This window comes from Lolium perenne, chromosome 4, assembly GCF_019359855.2.
Source record: "Lolium perenne isolate Kyuss_39 chromosome 4, Kyuss_2.0, whole genome shotgun sequence".
Classification (NCBI taxonomy): Eukaryota; Viridiplantae; Streptophyta; class Magnoliopsida; order Poales; family Poaceae; genus Lolium; species Lolium perenne.
In genome coordinates this window covers 72,386,975-72,404,561 of record NC_067247.2, presented here as the reverse complement: position 1 = coordinate 72,404,561, position 17,587 = coordinate 72,386,975, and the positions used below count along the sequence as shown (strand labels likewise).

At 40.4% G+C, this 17,587-nt stretch overlaps 1 long non-coding RNA gene across 3 annotated transcripts in view; it reads left to right on the top strand.

Annotated features, from left to right (window-relative positions):
* Positions 1-648: 648 nt before the first annotated feature.
* Positions 649-17,587, top strand: part of LOC127292962 (uncharacterized) — a 31,630-nt gene continuing 14,691 nt past the window's right edge. The window contains exons 1-6 of one of the 3 annotated variants that reach the window (XR_011742575.1): positions 649-849; positions 948-1,177; positions 1,292-1,391; positions 1,582-1,924; positions 2,013-2,134; positions 2,235-2,316. This is a non-coding gene — a long non-coding RNA (uncharacterized lncRNA). The remainder of the gene's footprint in view (positions 850-947; positions 1,178-1,291; positions 1,392-1,581; positions 1,925-2,012; positions 2,135-2,234; positions 2,317-17,587) is intronic. The other 2 variants (XR_011742576.1, XR_011742574.1) reach the window with 2 other exon arrangements.

Below are 17,587 nucleotides of genomic sequence, written 5' to 3'. Positions count from 1 at the left end.
GGGCGAAGCAGGTCGACCAGGATGGCGCTTGCGGAGCTGTGCTGCGCGGGAACCTCCACAACGAGCCACCAACCCTGACGGCCTGCAGGGCGAGCACCGGTCAGATCTGGTCCAGATGCGTCGTCTCCGTGGTCTGCTCCGCCCAGCCGGCCGCCGCCGCCCCATCCAACTCTTATGCCACTATCCAGCGAGCCAACACCTCCACCACCGGTCTTCCATTGCCTAGCATACTCCACCGAGCCTTCTAGGTTCGCTCTTGATTTCTCCCTCTCCCCTCTCTCTCTTTCTCTCTCTCTCTGATTTCACGTTTTATTCCCTTGTATTGTCCATCTTAGAAGTGGCGTGTGCACAGAATGCAACTCCATCATGAGCAGCTCTGCTAATCTAGGTGGTTGCTTTGTATACATCAGGAAGCAGCTCCAGTGTTTGCATCTGGAGCATTTTTTTAGGCTACATATGATCTCCATAGGATACTGAATGAGGTAATGCACTAGTGTGGTTTAAGTTGTTTCCAAGTTTTTCAGTTTGGCATGATGTTGATGCTTAGATTAGCGTGCCCCTTTCCAGGCCACAAACCCCAAAAGCCAGCTGGTAATGTCCTTTTTTGCCTAAAAATTACAGTTATGTGATGGCATGGTGTTGGTGCTTATGTGAGGATGAACCCAGCTGATGTGTTAGAGAGACAGAGAGGAAAGAGACTGTTGTTTGTTGGTGATTCACTCAACATGAACCTGTGGGAATCACTTGTTTTGTATCATGAGGAATTCTATCAAAGACAAAAGAAAGCTGTTCGAGGTATCCGGCAACCGCAAATTCAGGGATGAGGTCTCCTACTCTTTCTTGTTTCAGGTAGATATTTAATGCTTTTCACATCCCATTATTTTGGCTCCCTTTCACTGGAAGTGCAGAAGGTTATGCTTGTTATCTGTGCGTTTTTGATCATGCAGGACGAAAGCTTATGTGCTAGATTCAGGTTGTCTAGGATTACAATTACACCATGGAGTTCTTTCGGTCCCCTTTCTATTGGTCATGAATGGGAGTTGTATTAATACCAATGTGCTTTTCAGATATCTGACTGGTACTTCCCTTGGATCTTTTGTATGGCTAGCTGTTTTGATTACTGATGTGCCTTAAGCAATGGGGTCTACAAAAGGCAGAAATATCAAGATTTTCATTGGTACGTGCTGGAATAGCTACAAAAAAAAACAAATCATTACTTTATTTATAGGTTATTTTACATGCATTATATGTCAAAACCTCCTGGTTGAAGCAGCCATCCTGCTTTATGCAGATTAAATGGTGAAAGTTCTAACAAGTGATGTTGTGGTCTTACCGTATTACTGCCTGATGATGTAGCTATTTGAGTGCTATAGTTTCTAATAATGGAGCAGGTAAAATCTTGATCTATCATCACTAATCTTTTATCATGTATTGCTAATGACAAGCTAACCTTTTTAACTTCATGAATTTTAGTACTGGGCTTAACGACATATTTCTCTATCCTATCTGCTTTCTGACAAATGTTACTACGATTACAATTGATTATGTCCAATGGGTTTTCTTTTGGTTTTCTATGTGTAGTGTTCGGCAGGGAGTGCATGCTGAACATCTCTTCTGTATATATTTCATCTATAAGTCTGAAACGGTTCCATTTTTTACCTAACGCAAGCTGATGCAATTATTGTCGAGGACATTGTTGCTTCAGCGGTTGTCACTATGCAAGAAATCCGTAGGTAGCTCAGGTGTGAGTCCATGCTTTTTTGTTACTTTGTACATCCTTCAGAATAGAATCTGAAGCTTGTCTCGATGCTCCTATTGGTGGGGATCACAATTCTTGGCCAAAACACTTCGGCGTGTCGTGATGCATCTCCCCACAAGATTTGATGTCGGTTGTGGTGAGCTATCGATTGGGATTCTTAGTTAGGCATGTCCATTTGTTCATGTTTCTCAACTCCTCCCTTTTGGATTTTTCTTAAAGTTTGATGTCTGACCATACCGTGTTTGTGTTGCAGGTGTTGCTCGGTCTGTTGGTTGTATAAACATCACGCCTATTCGATTGCCGGTGCATTAACGACAAGGAGATGCTATTGGGAGGGCGATGTTTATTTGCTAATATGCATTGCATATTCATGAGGTACTAAGAGAAGCCTTTGTCATATAAAATGATTTCAATAACTTTTATAGGAAATACATATTTTTCATCCTAATTAATTAGTGTAAAGATGGAAATGCAGGTTCTTAGAAGCATCTAATGGATTTGCTCGCTGCTCTGGAAATAGGCCTCATTTATCTCAATTATATGGTGATGATTTAAAGGTCAGATGTCTCCTGCTTGGTTTTTTTCGTGTATGTTCGGAGTTTGAGACCAAAAGTGGGTTTCAATTGTAGGTTTTGTATTTTTTTTGGTTCAGCTGAGATATTTAAACAATGATGTTTCTTTTAGATAAATTTGATGCTGATGTAATCCTACAGATTTAAGTGCTAAATCAATGATACGTTGATTCTTATTGAGTGACCAAGTGATCGTAATTCTGACTTCGGTTTTATTTCATTGTACTAATGTAGTTGGGAAAAGTAGAACATCGAAGATATTTTATTTAATTATTGGGTCAGTGATCATAACAGTTCATATTTTTGTCCTTGCTTGCTGACTCTTCAAGGTATCAACAAATCATGTACTTTACCTGTTGGAGATATGCCCAAGAGGAAATAATAAAAGTGGTTATTATATATCTTTATGTTTATGATAAATGTTTATATACCATGCTATAATTGTATTAACTGAAACATTGATACATGTGTGATATGTAAACAACAAAGAGTCCCTAGTAAGCCTCTTAACTAGCTTGTTGATTAATAGATGATTAGTTTCATAATCATGAACATTGGATGTTATTAATAACAAGATTATATCATTATATGAATGATGTAATGGACACACCCAATTAAGCGTAGCATAAGATCACGTCATTAAGTTATTTGCTATAAGCTTTCGTTACATAGTTACCTAGTCCTTATGACCATGAGATCATGTAAATCACTTATACCGGAAAGGTACTTTGATTACATCAAACACCACTGCGTAAATGGGTGGTTATAAAGGTGGGATTAAGTATCCGGAAAGTATGAGTTGAGGCATATGGATCAACAGTGGGATTTGTCCATCCCGATGACGGATAGATATACTCTGGGCCCTCTCGGTGGAATGTCGTCTAATGTCTTGCAAGCATATGAATAAGTTCATAAGAGACCACATACCACGGTACGAGTAAAGAGTACTTGTCAGAGACGAGGTTGAACAAGGTATAGTGTGATACCGATGATCAAACCTCGGACAAGTAAAATATCGCGTGACAAAGGGAATTGGTATCGTATGTGAATGGTTCATTCGATCACTAAAGTCATCGTTGAATATGTGGGAGCCATTATGGATCTCCAGATCCCGCTATTGGTTATTGGTCGGAGTGAGTACTCAACCATGTCTTCATAGTTCGCGAACCGTAGGGTGACACACTTAAAGTTGGATGTTGAAATAGTAGAACTTGAATATGGAATGGAGTTCGAATATTTGTTCGGAGTCCCGGATGAGATCCCGGACATCACGAGGAGTTCCAGAATGGTCCGGATAATAAGATTCATATATAGGATGTCATTTTATGTGAATTAAAATGATTCGGAAGGTTCTATGGAAGGTTCTAGAAGGTTCTAGAAAAGTCCGGAAGAACACACCTAGGAAGGTGGAGTCCACATGGGACTCCACCTCCATGGCCGGCCAACCATAGTGGGGTGGAGTCCCAAGTGGACTCCCCCATAAGGGGCCGGCCACCCCCCCATATGGTAGGTGGAATTCCCACCTCTAGTGGGAATCCTAGCTTGGGAAGGTTTCCCACCATATGGAAGGTTTTTGGGTTCGGGTCTTATTCGGAGACTTGTAGTCCAACACTTGGGGCTTCCACCTATATAATGAGGGGCATAGGGGAGGGGGCCTGCCACACAAAAGCCACCACCTTGGCCGCCCCCTATAGTGGCCGGCCACCCCCTCTCCCCAAACCCTAGCGCCCCGCTCCTCCACCATATCCCGCACGCTTAGCGAAGCTCCGCCGGATTTCTCCACCGCCACCGACACCACGCCGTCGTCTTTGTCGGATTCAAGAGGAGCTACTACTTCCGCCGCCCGCCGGAACGGGGAGGTGAACGTCGTCTTCATCAACAACCGAACGTGTGACCGAGTACGGAGGTCTTTGCCGTTCGTGGCGCCGTGATCAAGATCTTCTACGCGCTTTTGCAAGCGGCAAGTGATCGTCTACCGCAGCAACAAGAGCCTCATCTTGTAGGCTTTGGAATCTCTTCAAGGGTGAGACTCGATAATCCCCTCGTTGCTACCGTCTTCTAGATTGCATCTTGGCTTGGATTGCGTGTTCGCCGTAGGAAAATTTTTGTTTTCTATGCTACGTTATCCTACAGTGGTATCAGAGCCGTGTCTATGCATAGATGGTTGCATGAGTAGAACACAATGGTTTTGTGGGCGTTGATGCTTATGTTATCTTTAGCTTGAGTACTTTGCATCTTTGTGGCATAGTGGGATGAAGCGGCTCGGGCTAACTTTACATGACCGCGTTCATGAGATTTGCTCCACGCTTGACATGCAACTTGTATTGCATAAGTGGCTTTGCGGGTGTCTGTCTCTCCTACTATAGTGAAGATTCAATTTACTCTTCTATTGACAACACTAGTATCACCGTTGTGGTTGATGTTCGTAGGTAGATTGGATCTTGCTCGAAAACCCTAAACCACGTAAAATATGCAAACCAAATTAGAGAACGTCTAACTTGTTTTTACAGGGTTTGGTGATGTGATATGGCCATAATGTGATGATGACTATGTATGAGATGATCATTATTGTATTGTGGCAACCGGCAGGAGCCTTATGGTTGTCTTTAAATTTCATGTTGAGTAGTATTTCAAAGTAGTTGTAATAGTTGCTACATGGAGGACGATCATGAAGACGGCGCCATTGACCTTGGTGCTTCGCCGACGATGATGGAGATCATGCCCGTTGATGATGGAGATCATGTCCGTGCTTTGAAGATGAAGATCAAAGGCGCAAAGACAAAAAGGGCCATATCATATCACATATGAACTGCATGTGATGTTAATCCTTTTATGCATCTTATTTTGCTTAGATCGCGACGGTAGCATTATAAGATGATCCCTCTCACTAAAATTTCAAGATAATAAAGTGTTCATCCTTAGTAGCACCGTTGCCAAGACTTGTCGTTTCGAAGCATCTCGTGATGATCGGGTGTGATAGAATCAACAAGTGCATACAACGGGTGCAAGTCAGTTTTGCACATGCGGATACTAAGGTGGCCTTGACGAGCCTAGAATGTACAGACATGGTCTCGGAACACGTGATACCGAAAGGTAGAGCATGAATCATATGATTGATATGATGAACACTTTGAGTGTTCGCCATTGAAATTACATCTTGTCTCGTGATGATCGGGCATAGGTGTGATGGATTTGGTTCGTGTGATCACTAAGACAATGCGAGGGATATTGTTTTGAGTGGGAGTTCACCTAGTTTTTAATTTTGTTAAATTAAAATTTGAACTCAATTTATCATAAACATTAGTCTAAACTATTGCAAATATGTTGTAGATATGGCGTCCCCAATCAATTTTAACCAGTTCCTAGAGAAAGAAAAGCTTAAGAGCAACGGTAGCAACTTCACCGACTGGTTCCGTCATGTGAGGATCTTCCTCAATGGCGGAAACCTGCAATATGTGCTTGATGCACCGCTAGGTGACCCTCCTGCAAAAACTGAAACCGATGAAGTAAAGAATGTTTACGCGACTCGGAAAACTCGATACTTGATACGTCTCCAACGTATCGATAATTTCTTATGTTCCATGCTACTTTATTGATGATACCTACATGTTTTATGCACATTATATGTCATATTTATGCATTTTCTGGAACTAACCTATTAACAAGATGCCGAAGAGCCAGTTGCTGTTTTCTGCTGTTTTTGGTTTCAGAAATCCTAGTAAGGAAATATTCTCGGAATTGGACAAAACTTTCGCCCAGGGTCCTATTTTTGCACGAAGCTTCCAGAAGACCGAAGAGATAACGAAGTGGGGTCACGAGGCAGCCAGGGCATAGGGCGGCGCGGCCCAGGCCCTGGCCGCGCGGCCCTACCCCCTGGGCACCTCGTGTGGCCCCCCGTGTTGACCTTCCGCCTACTTAAAGTCTCCATCGCGAAACCCCCAGTACCGAGAGCCACGATACGGAAAACCTTCCAGAGACGCCACCGCCGCGAATCCCATCTCGGGGGATTCAGGAGATCGCCTCCGGCACCCTGCCGGAGAGGGGATTCATCTCCCGGAGGACTCTTCATCACCATGATCGCCTCCGGAGTGATGAGTGAGTAGTTCACCCCTGGACCATGGGTCCATAGCAGTAGCTAGATGGTCGTCTTCTCCTTGTTGTGCTTCATTGTTGGATCTTGTGAGCTGCCTAACATGATCAAGATCATCTATCTGTAATTCTATATGTTGTGTTTGTCGGGATCCGATGGATAGAGAATACTATGTTATGGTGATTATCAATCTATTGTTTATGTGTTGTTTATGATCTTGCATGCTCTCCGTTATTAGTAGAGGCTCTGGCCAAGTTTTTGCTCTTAACTCCAAGAGGGAGTATTTATGCTCGATAGTGGGTTCATGCCTTCATTGACACACAGGATCGTGTGATGAGGGTTCTAAGGTTGTGATGTGCTGTTGCCACTAGGGATAAAACATTGATGCTATGTCTCAGGATGTAGTTGTTGATTACATTACGCACCATACTTAATGCAATTGTCTGTTGCTTAGCAACTTAATACTGAATGGGGTTCGGATGATAACCTGAAGGTGGACTTTTTAGGCATAGATGCAGTTGGATGGCGGTCTATGTACTTTGTCGTAATGCCCAATTAAATCTCACTATATTTATCATATCATGTATATGCATTGTTATGCCCTTCTCTATTTGTCAATTGCCCGACTGTAATTTGTTCACCCAACATGCTTTTATCTTATGGGAGAGACACCTCTAGTGAACTGTGGACCCCGGTCCTATTCTTTACATAGCATACAATCTACTGCAATTGTGTTTTACTGTTTTCTTTGCAAACATCTTCCACTCGATACGCTTAATCCTTTGTTACAGCAAGCCGGTGAGATTGACAACCTCACTGTTTCGTTGGGGCAAAGTACTTGGGTTGTGTTGTGCAGGTTCCGCGTTGGCGCCGGAATCCCTGGTGTTGCGCCGCATCACATTTCGCGACCATCAACCTTCAACGTGCTTCTTGGCTCCTCCTGGTTCGATTAAACCTTGGTTTCTTTCTGAGGGAAAACTTGCCACTGTGCGCATCATACCTTCCTCTTGGGGTTCCCAACGGACGTGTACATTTACGCGCATCAAGCAACTGTTTTCTGGCGCCGTTGCCGGGGAGATCAAGACACGCTGCAAGGGGAGTCTCCACTTCTCAATCTCTTTACTTTGTTTTTGTCTTGCTTTATTTTATTTACTACTTTGTTTGCTGCACTAAATCAAAATACAAAAAAATTAGTTGCTAGTTTTACTTTATTTACTGTCTTGCTCTCTATATCAAAAACACAAAAAAATTAGTTACTTGCATTTACTTTATCTAGTTTGTTTTATTTACTGTTGCTAAAATGAATACCCCTGAAAATACTAAGTTGTGTGACTTCACAAATGCAAATAATAATGATTTCCTATGCACACCTATTGCTCCACCTGCTACTACAGCAGAATTTTTTGAAATTAAACCTGCTTTACTGAACTTGGTTATGAGAGATCAATTTTTACGGTGCTAGTTCGATGATGTCTTGCCCATCTCAATAATTTTGTTGAAATTTGTGAAATGCAAAAGTATAAAGATGTAGATGGTGATATTATTAAATTGAAAGTATTTCCTTTCTCGTTAAGAGGAAGAGCTAAAGATTGGTTGCTATCTTTGCCTAAGAATAGTATTGATTCATGGAGTAAATGCAAGGATGCTTTTATTGGTAGATATTATCCTCCCGCTAAAATTATATCTTTGAGAAGTAGCATAATGAATTTTAAACAATTAGATACTGAACATGTTGCTCAAGCATGGGAGAGAATGAAAACTTTGGTAAAGAATTGCCCAACCCATGGACTGACTACTTGGATGATCATCCAAACCTTCTATGCAGGACTAAATTTTTCTTCGCGGAATTTATTGGATTCAGCTGCTGGAGGTACCTTTATGTCCATCACATTGGGGGCGGCTACAAAACTTCTTGATGATATGATGATAAATTACTCTGAGTGGCACACGGAAAGAGCTCCACAAGGTAAGAAGGTAAATTCTGTTGAAGAAACCTCTTCCTTGAGTGATAAGATTGATGTGATTATGTCTATGCTTGTGAATGGTAGATCTAATGTTGATCCAAATAATGTTCCTTTAGCTTCATTGGTTGCTCAAGAAGAAAATGTTGATGTGAATTTCATTAAAAATAATAATTTCAACAATAATGCTTATAGGAACAACTCTGGTAATAACTATAGGCCATATCCTGCTAGTGGTAATGATTATGGTAGATATGAGGAAAGGATGCTAGGAATTGAAAGATCCACTAAAAATTTTATGCAATCACAATATGAGCAAAATCAATTGTTTACTAAAACTATGAATGAACAATCTACCTTGTTAAAAAATATAGGAAATCAACTTGAAAACTTGAATAGGGAGATTTCTGGTCTGCAAACTAAAATTTCAAATGCTGAAACCCGAATCTCATACATGTCTGCATCACAATCTTCTTTAATTAATAAAATGGCTGCTAAACCTGATGATATTGATAGTAAGATTACTACTACAGCAAATGCCATCCAAGTTAGAATTAATGAGAATATAAGATTAATGGCTGAACTGCGTGCTAGGTGGGATAGAGAAGAAAATGAAAAACTAGCTAAAGAGAATAATGTAGCTAAAGTTTGGACTATTACCACCACTAGTAATGCTAATTCTTCACATGTTGCTGCACCTCCTACTATCAATGGTAATATAATTGGTGTTGGCAATGTTTCTACTCCTAGTGCAAAGCGAACAAAACTGCCTGAAATTGCTAAAACTGCTGAAACTGCTTGTGATAAAACTGCTGAAATTTTTTCCAACCTTGGGAACAATGATCCCATTGTTGTATCTCATAATGATTTAGATTTTGATGATTGCCACATCTCTGAAGTTATAAAGTTCTTACAAAAACTTGCTAAAAGTCCTAATGCTAGTGCTATAAATTTAGCCTTTACAAAACATATTACAAATGCTCTCATAAAAGCTAGAGAAGAGAAACTAAAACTTGAAACTTCTATTCCTAGAAAGCTAGAAGATGGTTGGGAGCCCATCATTAAAATGAAATTCAATGACTTTGAATGTAATGCTTTATGTGATCTTGGTGCAAGTATTTATGTTATGCCTAAAAAGATTTATGATATGCTTGACTTGCCACCATTGAAGAATTGTTATTTGGATGTTAATCTTGCCGATAATGTTAAAAAGAAACCTTTGGGGAGGATTGATAATGTGCATATTACGGTTAACAATAACCTTGTCCCCGTTGATTTTGTTGTCTTGGATATCGAATGCAATGCATCTTGTCCTATTGTGTTGGGAAGACCTTTTCTTCGAACCGTTGGTGCTGTTATTGATATGAGGGAAGGTAATATTAAATATCAATTTCCTCTCAAGAAAGGTATGGAGCACTTCCCTAGAAAGAGAATGAAGTTGCCTTTTGATTCTATTATTAGAACAAGTTATGATGTTGATGCTTCTACTCTCGATGTTACTTGATTTGCACTTTCTGCGCCTAGCTGAAAGGCGTTAAAGAAAAGCGCTTATGGGAGACAACCCATGTTTTTACCTACAGCAATTTTTTGTTTTGTTGAGTCTTGGAAGTTGTTTAATACTGTAGCAACCTCTCCTTATCATGTTTTTGTGCCAAGTAAAGTTTCTATGTCAAAGTTGATGTTATATTTAGGATCGCTGCGCAGAAACAGCATTGCTGTCTGTCACGAATCTGGGAACAGTTCTCTGTAGAAAATTCGAAAAAATCTGCCAATTTACGAGCGTGATCCTCAGATATGTACGCAACTTTCATTAGTTTTGAGTTTTTCCATTTGAGCAAGTCTGGTGCCAGCTTTAAATTCGTATTTACGGACTGTTCTGTTTTTGACAGATTCTGCCTTTTATTTCGTATTGCCTCTTTTGCTATGTTGGATTCATTTCTTTGATCCATTAATGTCCAGTAGCTTTATGCAATGTCCAGAAGTGAAAATAATGATTGTGTCACCTCTGAATGAGTGAATTATTAATTGCGCACTAACCCTCTAATGAGTTTGCTTGAAGTTTGGTGTGAAGGAAGTTTTCAAGGGTCAAGAGAGGAGTATGATATACTATGATCAAGAGGAGTGAAAGCTCTAAGCTTGGGGATGCCCCCGTGGTTCACCCCTGCATATTCTAAGAAGACTCAAGCGTCTAAGCTTGGGGATGCCCAAGGCATCCCCTTCTTCATCGACAACATCATCAGGTTCCTCCCCTGAAACTATATTTTTATTCAATCACATCTTGTGTTCTTTACTTGGAGCGTCGGTTTGTTTTTGTTTTTGTTTTTGTTTGAATAAAATGGATCCTAGCATTCACTTTGTGGGAGAGAGACACGCTCCGCTGTTGCATATGGACACATGGGTCCTTAGGCTTTACTCATAATGTTCAAGGCGAAGTTTCTTCTTCGTTAAATTGTTATATGGTTGGAATTGGAAAATGCTACATGTAGTAATTCTAAAATGTCTTGGATAATGTGATACTTGGCAATTGTTGTGCTCATGTTTAAGCTCTTGCATCATATACTTTGCACCCATTAATGAAGAAATACATAGAGCTTGCTAAAATTTGATTTGCATATTTGGTCTCTCTAAGGTCTAGATAATATCTAGTATTGAGTTTTGAACAACAAGGAAGACGGTGTAGAGTCTTATAATGTTTACAATATGTCTTTTATGTGAGTTTTGCTGCACCTGTTCATCCTTGAGTTTGCTTCAAATAACCTTGCTAGCCTAAACCTTGTATCGAGAGGGAATACTTCTCATGCATCCAAAATCCTTGAGCCAACTACTATGCCATTTGTGTCCACCATACCTACCTACTACATGGTATTTCTCCGCCATTCCAAAGTAAATTGCTTGAGTGCTACCTTTAAAATTCCATCATTCACCTTTGCAATATATAGCTCATGGGACAAAATAGCCTTAAAAACTATTGTGGCATTGAATATGTACTTATGCACTTTATCTTTTATTAAGTTGCTTGTTGTGCGATAACCATGCTTCTGGGGAACGCCATCAACTATTGTTGAATATCATGTGAGTTGCTATGCATGTCCGTCTTGTCTGAAGGATCTATCATTTTAGTGGTTGGAGCATGCAAAATTGTTAGAGAAGAACATTGGGCCGCTAACTAAAGCCATGAATCATGGTTGAAGCTTCAGTTTTGGACATATATCCTCAATCTCATATGAGAATAATAATCATTGCTACATGCTTATGCATTTAAGAGGAGTCCATTATCTGTTGTCCATGTTGTCCCGGTATGAATGTCTAAGTTGAGAATAATCAAAAGCGAGAAATCCAAAATGCGAGCTTTCTCCTTAGACCTTTGTATAGGCGGCATGGAGGTACCCCTTTGTGACACTTGGTTGAAACATGGCATGCAAAGATCCGGTAGTCCAAGCTAAGTAGGACGAGGTGCGGGCACTATTAGTATACTATGCATGAGGCTTGCAACTTGTAAGATATAATTTACATAACTCATATGTTTTATTACTACCGTTGACAAAATTGTTTCATGTTTCCAAAATAAAAGCTCTAGCACAAATACAGCAATCGATGCTTTCCTCTTGAAGGACCTTTCTTTTACTTTTATTGTTGAGTCAGTTTACCTATCTCCTTCCACCTTAAGAAGCAAACACTTGTGTGAACTGTGCATTGATTCCTACATACTTGCATATTGCACTTGTTATATTACTTTATGTTGACAATATCCATGAGATATACATGTTATAAGTTGAAAGCAACCGCTGAAACTTAATCTTCCTTTGTGTTGCTTCAACACCTTTACTTTGATTTATTGCTTTATGAGTTAACTCTTATGCAAGACTTATTGATGCTTGTCTTGAAGTACTATTCATGAAAAGTCTTTGTCATATGATTCACTTGTTTACTCATGTCATTACTTTTGATTTGATCGCTGCATTCATTACATATGTTTACAAATAGTATGATCAAGATTATGATGGCATGTCACTTCAGAAATTATCTTTGTTATCGTTTTACCTGCTCGGGACGAGCAGAACTAAGCTTGGGGATGCTGATACGTCTCCAACGTATCGATAATTTCTTATGTTCCATGCTACTTTATTGATGATACCTACATGTTTTATGCACATTATATGTCATATTTATGCATTTTCCGAACTAACCTATTAACAAGATGCCGAAGAGCCGATTCTTGTTTTCTGCTGTTTTTGGTTTCAGAAATCCTAGTAAGGAAATATTCTCGGAATTGGACGAAACTTTCGCCCAGGGTCCTATTTTTGCACGAAGCTTCCAGAAGACCGAAGAGATAACGAAGTGGGGCCACGAGGCAGCCAGGGCATAGGGCGGCGCGGCCCAGGCCCTGGCCGCGCGGCCCTACCCCCTAGGCACCTCGTGTGGCCCCCCGCGTTGACCTTCCGCCTACTTAAAGTCTCCGTCGCGAAACCCCCAGTACCGAGAGCCACGATACGGAAAACCTTCCAGAGACGCCGCCGCCGCGAATCCCATCTCGGGGGATTCAGGAGATCGCCTCCGGCACCCTGCCGGAGAGGGGATTCATCTCCCGGAGGACTCTTCATCACCATGATCGCCTCCGGAGTGATGAGTGAGTAGTTCACCCCTGGACCATGGGTCCATAGCAGTAGCTAGATGGTCGTCTTCTCCTTGTTGTGCTTCATTGTTGGATCTTGTGAGCTGCCTAACATGATCAAGATCATCTATCTGTAATTCTATATGTTGTGTTTGTCGGGATCCGATGGATTGAGAATAGTATGTTATGGTGATTATCAATCTATTGTTTATGTGTTGTTTATGATCTTGCATGCTCTCCGTTATTAGTAGAGGCTCTGGCCATGTTTTTGCTCTTAACTCCAAGAGGGAGTATTTATGCTCGATAGTGGGTTCATGCCTTCATTGACACCTGGGATCGTGACAGTAGGTTCTAAGGTTGTGATGTGCTGTTGCCACTAGGGATAAAACATTGATGCTATGTCTCAGGATGTAGTTGTTGATTACATTACGCACCATACTTAATGCAATTGTCTGTTGCTTAGCAACTTAATACTGAATGGGGTTCGGATGATAACCTGAAGGTGGACTTTTTAGGCATAGATGCAGTTGGATGGCGGTCTATGTACTTTGTCGTAATGCCCAATTAAATCTCACTATATTTATCATATCATGTATATGCATTGTTATGCCCTTATCTATTTGTCAATTGCCCGACTGTAATTTGTTCACCCAACATGCTTTTATCTTATGGGAGAGACACCTCTAGTGAACTGTGGACCCCGGTCCTATTCTTTACATAGCATACAATCTACTGCAATTGTGTTTTATTGTTTTCTTTGCAAACATCTTCCACTCGATACGCTTAATCCTTTGTTACAGCAAGCCGGTGAGATTGACAACCTCACTGTTTCGTTGGGGCAAAGTACTTGGGTTGTGTTGTGCAGGTTCCGCGTTGGCGCCGGAATCCCTGGTGTTGCGCCGCATCACATTTCGCGACCATCAACCTTCAACGTGCTTCTTGGCTCCTCCTGGTTCGATTAAACCTTGGTTTCTTTCTGAGGGAAAACTTGCCACTGTGCGCATCATACCTTCCTCTTGGGGTTCCCAACGGACGTGTACATTTACGCGCATCAGTACTCTCAAGTTCAGTGTGCCATCCTGTGCAGTCTGGAAGCCGATCTTCAAAAACGTTTTGAGCACCACGATCCACATGAGTTAATCAATGAGTTAAAGACTATCTTTGAGACTCATGCGGCCGTGGAATGCTATGAAGCATCGAAACACTTCTTCAGCTGCATGATGGAAGAAGGCAGCTCCGTTAGTGAGCACATGCTCGCCATGACCGGGCATGCGAAGAAACTCAGTGACTTGGGAATAGTGATTCCTAACAGACTGGGGATTAATCGTGTCCTTCAATCACTGCCACCTAGTTATAAGAACTTTGTGATGAATTACAATATGCAGAACATGAACAAAGAGTTACCTGAACTCTTTGCCATGCTAAAATCTGCTGAGATTGAAATTAAGAAAGAGCACCAAGTGTTGATGGTCAACAAGACCACCAGCTTCAAGAAACAGGGCAAGTCTAAAGGAAAGAACAAGAAGAGTGGCAAGAAAGCTGCCACGCCTCCTGTGAAACCTAAGTCTGGCCCTAAGCCTGATACTGAGTGCTATTACTGCAAGGAGAAGGGACACTGGAAGCGTAATTGCTCCAAGTATTTGGCGGATCTGAAGAGCGGCCTTGTCAAGAAGAAGAAAGAAGGTATATCTGATATACATGTTATAGATGTTTATCTCACTTGTTCTCGTACTAGTACCTGGGTATTTGATACTGGTTCGGTTGCTCATATTTGTAACTCGAAACAGGAACTAAAGAATAAACGAAGACTACTGAAGGATGAAGTGACGATGCGCGTTGGAAATGGATCCAAAGTCGATGTGATCGCTGTCGGCACACTTCCTCTACATCTACCTTCGGGATTAGTTTTAAGCCTAAATAATTGTTATTTTGTACCCGCGTTAAGCATGAACATTATATCTGGATCTTGTTTAATGCAAGACGGTTATTCATTCAAATCTGAGAATAATGGTTGTTCTATTTTTATGAATAATATCTTTTATGGTCGAGCACCTGAAAAGAATGGCTTATTTCTGTTAGATCTCGATAGTAGTGATACACATATACATAACATTGACGCTAAGCGAATTAAATTGAATGATAATTCTACTTATATGTGGCACTGTCGTCTTGGTCATATTGGAGTGAAACGCATGAAGAAACTCCATACCGATGGATTACTTGAATCACTTGATTTTGAGTCACTTGATAGATGCGAAGCATGTCTGATGGGAAAAATGACTAAGACTCCATTCTCGGGTATGATGGAGCGAGCTACTGACTTATTGGAAATCATACATATAGATGTGTGTGGACCAATGAGTGTAGCATCGCGCGGTGGCTATCGTTATGTTCTAACCTTCACAGATGATTTGAGTAGATATGGGTATATCTATTTAATGAAACATAAATCCGAAACTTTCGAGAAGTTTAAGGAATTCCAAAGTGAAGTAGAAAATCAACGTAACAAGAAGATTAAATTTCTACGATCTGATCGCGGAGGTGAATATCTGAGTTATGAGTTTGGCATGCATTTAAAGAAATGCGGAATACTTTCACAATTGACACCGCCGGGAACACCACAACGAAACGGTGTGTCTGAACGTCGTAATCGAACTCTCTTAGATATGGTTCGTTCTATGATGTCTCTTACTGATTTACCTTTATCATTTTGGAGTTATGCATTAGAGACAGCCGCATTCACTTTAAATAGAGCACCATCAAAATCCGTTGAAACGACACCGTATGGTTTAATAAGAAACCTAAGCTGTCGTTCCTAAAAGTTTGGGGTTGCGAAGCCTATGTAAAAAAGTTACAACCGGACAAGCTAGAACCCAAAGCGGAGAAATGCGTCTTCATAGGATACCCTAAGGAAACTATAGGGTACACTTTCTATCACAGGTCCGAAGGCAAGATCTTTGTTGCTAAGAACGGAACCTTTCTTGAGAAAGAATTTCTCACTAAAGAAGTGACTGGAAAAAAAGTAGAACTCGATGAGATTGAAGAATCTCTACTCGTTGATCAGAGTAGCGCAGTACCGAAAGATGTTCCTGTGCCACCTACACCAGCAACAGAGGAAGCTAATGATAATGATCATGAAACTTTAAATGAGATAGCTACTGAACCTCGCAGATCGACAAGGGAACGTGTGTAACATCCCAAATTTTTAAAACAAACAGAAAATGAAATTCCTTTTTCCAAAAATGAGAACCAACAAAAACTTTTCCTATATAGAGTGCTATGCATAGTGCTCATACCCATTACTTGTGTTTTTGGCCATGATGAGTGTTAGTATGCTTATGTGATAAACCCTAAAACCTTAAAGTGATCAAGTGAAGATCACAAACCAAATAAAAGAAAAGAGAAATCAAATAAGAAAAACCTAAACCCTAACCTTCTCAAAACCAAGTGGGTCTATTTTGAGAAATCCCAAAATAAAGAAAAAGACATATGTAGGCATATAGCCCTAATGTGTAAATTCTTGAACCCTACCTCTCTTATTTTTCTAAATAGTGGTGAACCATGGTGAACCTCACTAAACCCTAAACCTCATCCCTCTTGTCACCCACCTTTGAAAAATAAAATAAAAAGGAAAGATCTTAAATAAGAGAAAGGCATATGCAAGCATGTGGCCACTTTGTGCAAAGGCTCCAACCTTGAGTGTTAAAATGGGTAGATGATTTGGAATACCTCAACACACTCAATAAAGTACTTATCAACCAATTCAAGTGATAAACAAAATAAAATCAAACATATGCATAGAGGCATATGTGACACTTAACCAAAATATTAAAATTTGACCTAGGCACCCACCTTGTCCCAAACTGGTGTGAACCTTTTTCCCAACTCAATCAAACCCCAAATAAACCTCACTCTGGTCAAAGTAAAGACAAGAAAAATAAAAGAATAAAAGGTTAGAAAATCACAAACCATCACATATGGCTCTATGCCATTTTTATAAATTTTGAACCTAGACCATTTTGGTCTTCACCATTATTTGAATAATGTTACTACACACTTATTACAACTGTTTGAATCAAAGAAACACAATTCAAATCAAAATCTCACTCAAATTGTGCTCACATGTGATTATGGCCAAATCTGCCATTTCTAGTCTGATCACTACTTTGAGCCCCTGCATTTCGAAATTTTTAAAATAAAATTTCCCAACTCTTTGCATGTCATCCAAGAGAACATCAAGGTGAACACTTTTTGTAAAGAGCACCATGCAAAAATCATCTCTGAACAATAGCTAGGTTCATCCAAAGTTGGAACTTTATATTATGATCAACAATCTCACTTTGTCCCTTTGTGCTTTTCCTTAAATTTGAAAACTACACCACCACCTCTCACCTTCTCTGGTCAAATACAACCTATCTAAACACACACATTTCCAATTGGCCAACTATTTGAATTAAACCAAATTTGGTGAATTACATCAAAATTCAATTATGGAATAAATACCAACACTATTTGAAATAGTGTTTGCCTAACCCTATCTCTCACACCTGAACCCTACCTTGCTCCCTGGTCCCCTCTGCAGCCAACCCTAGC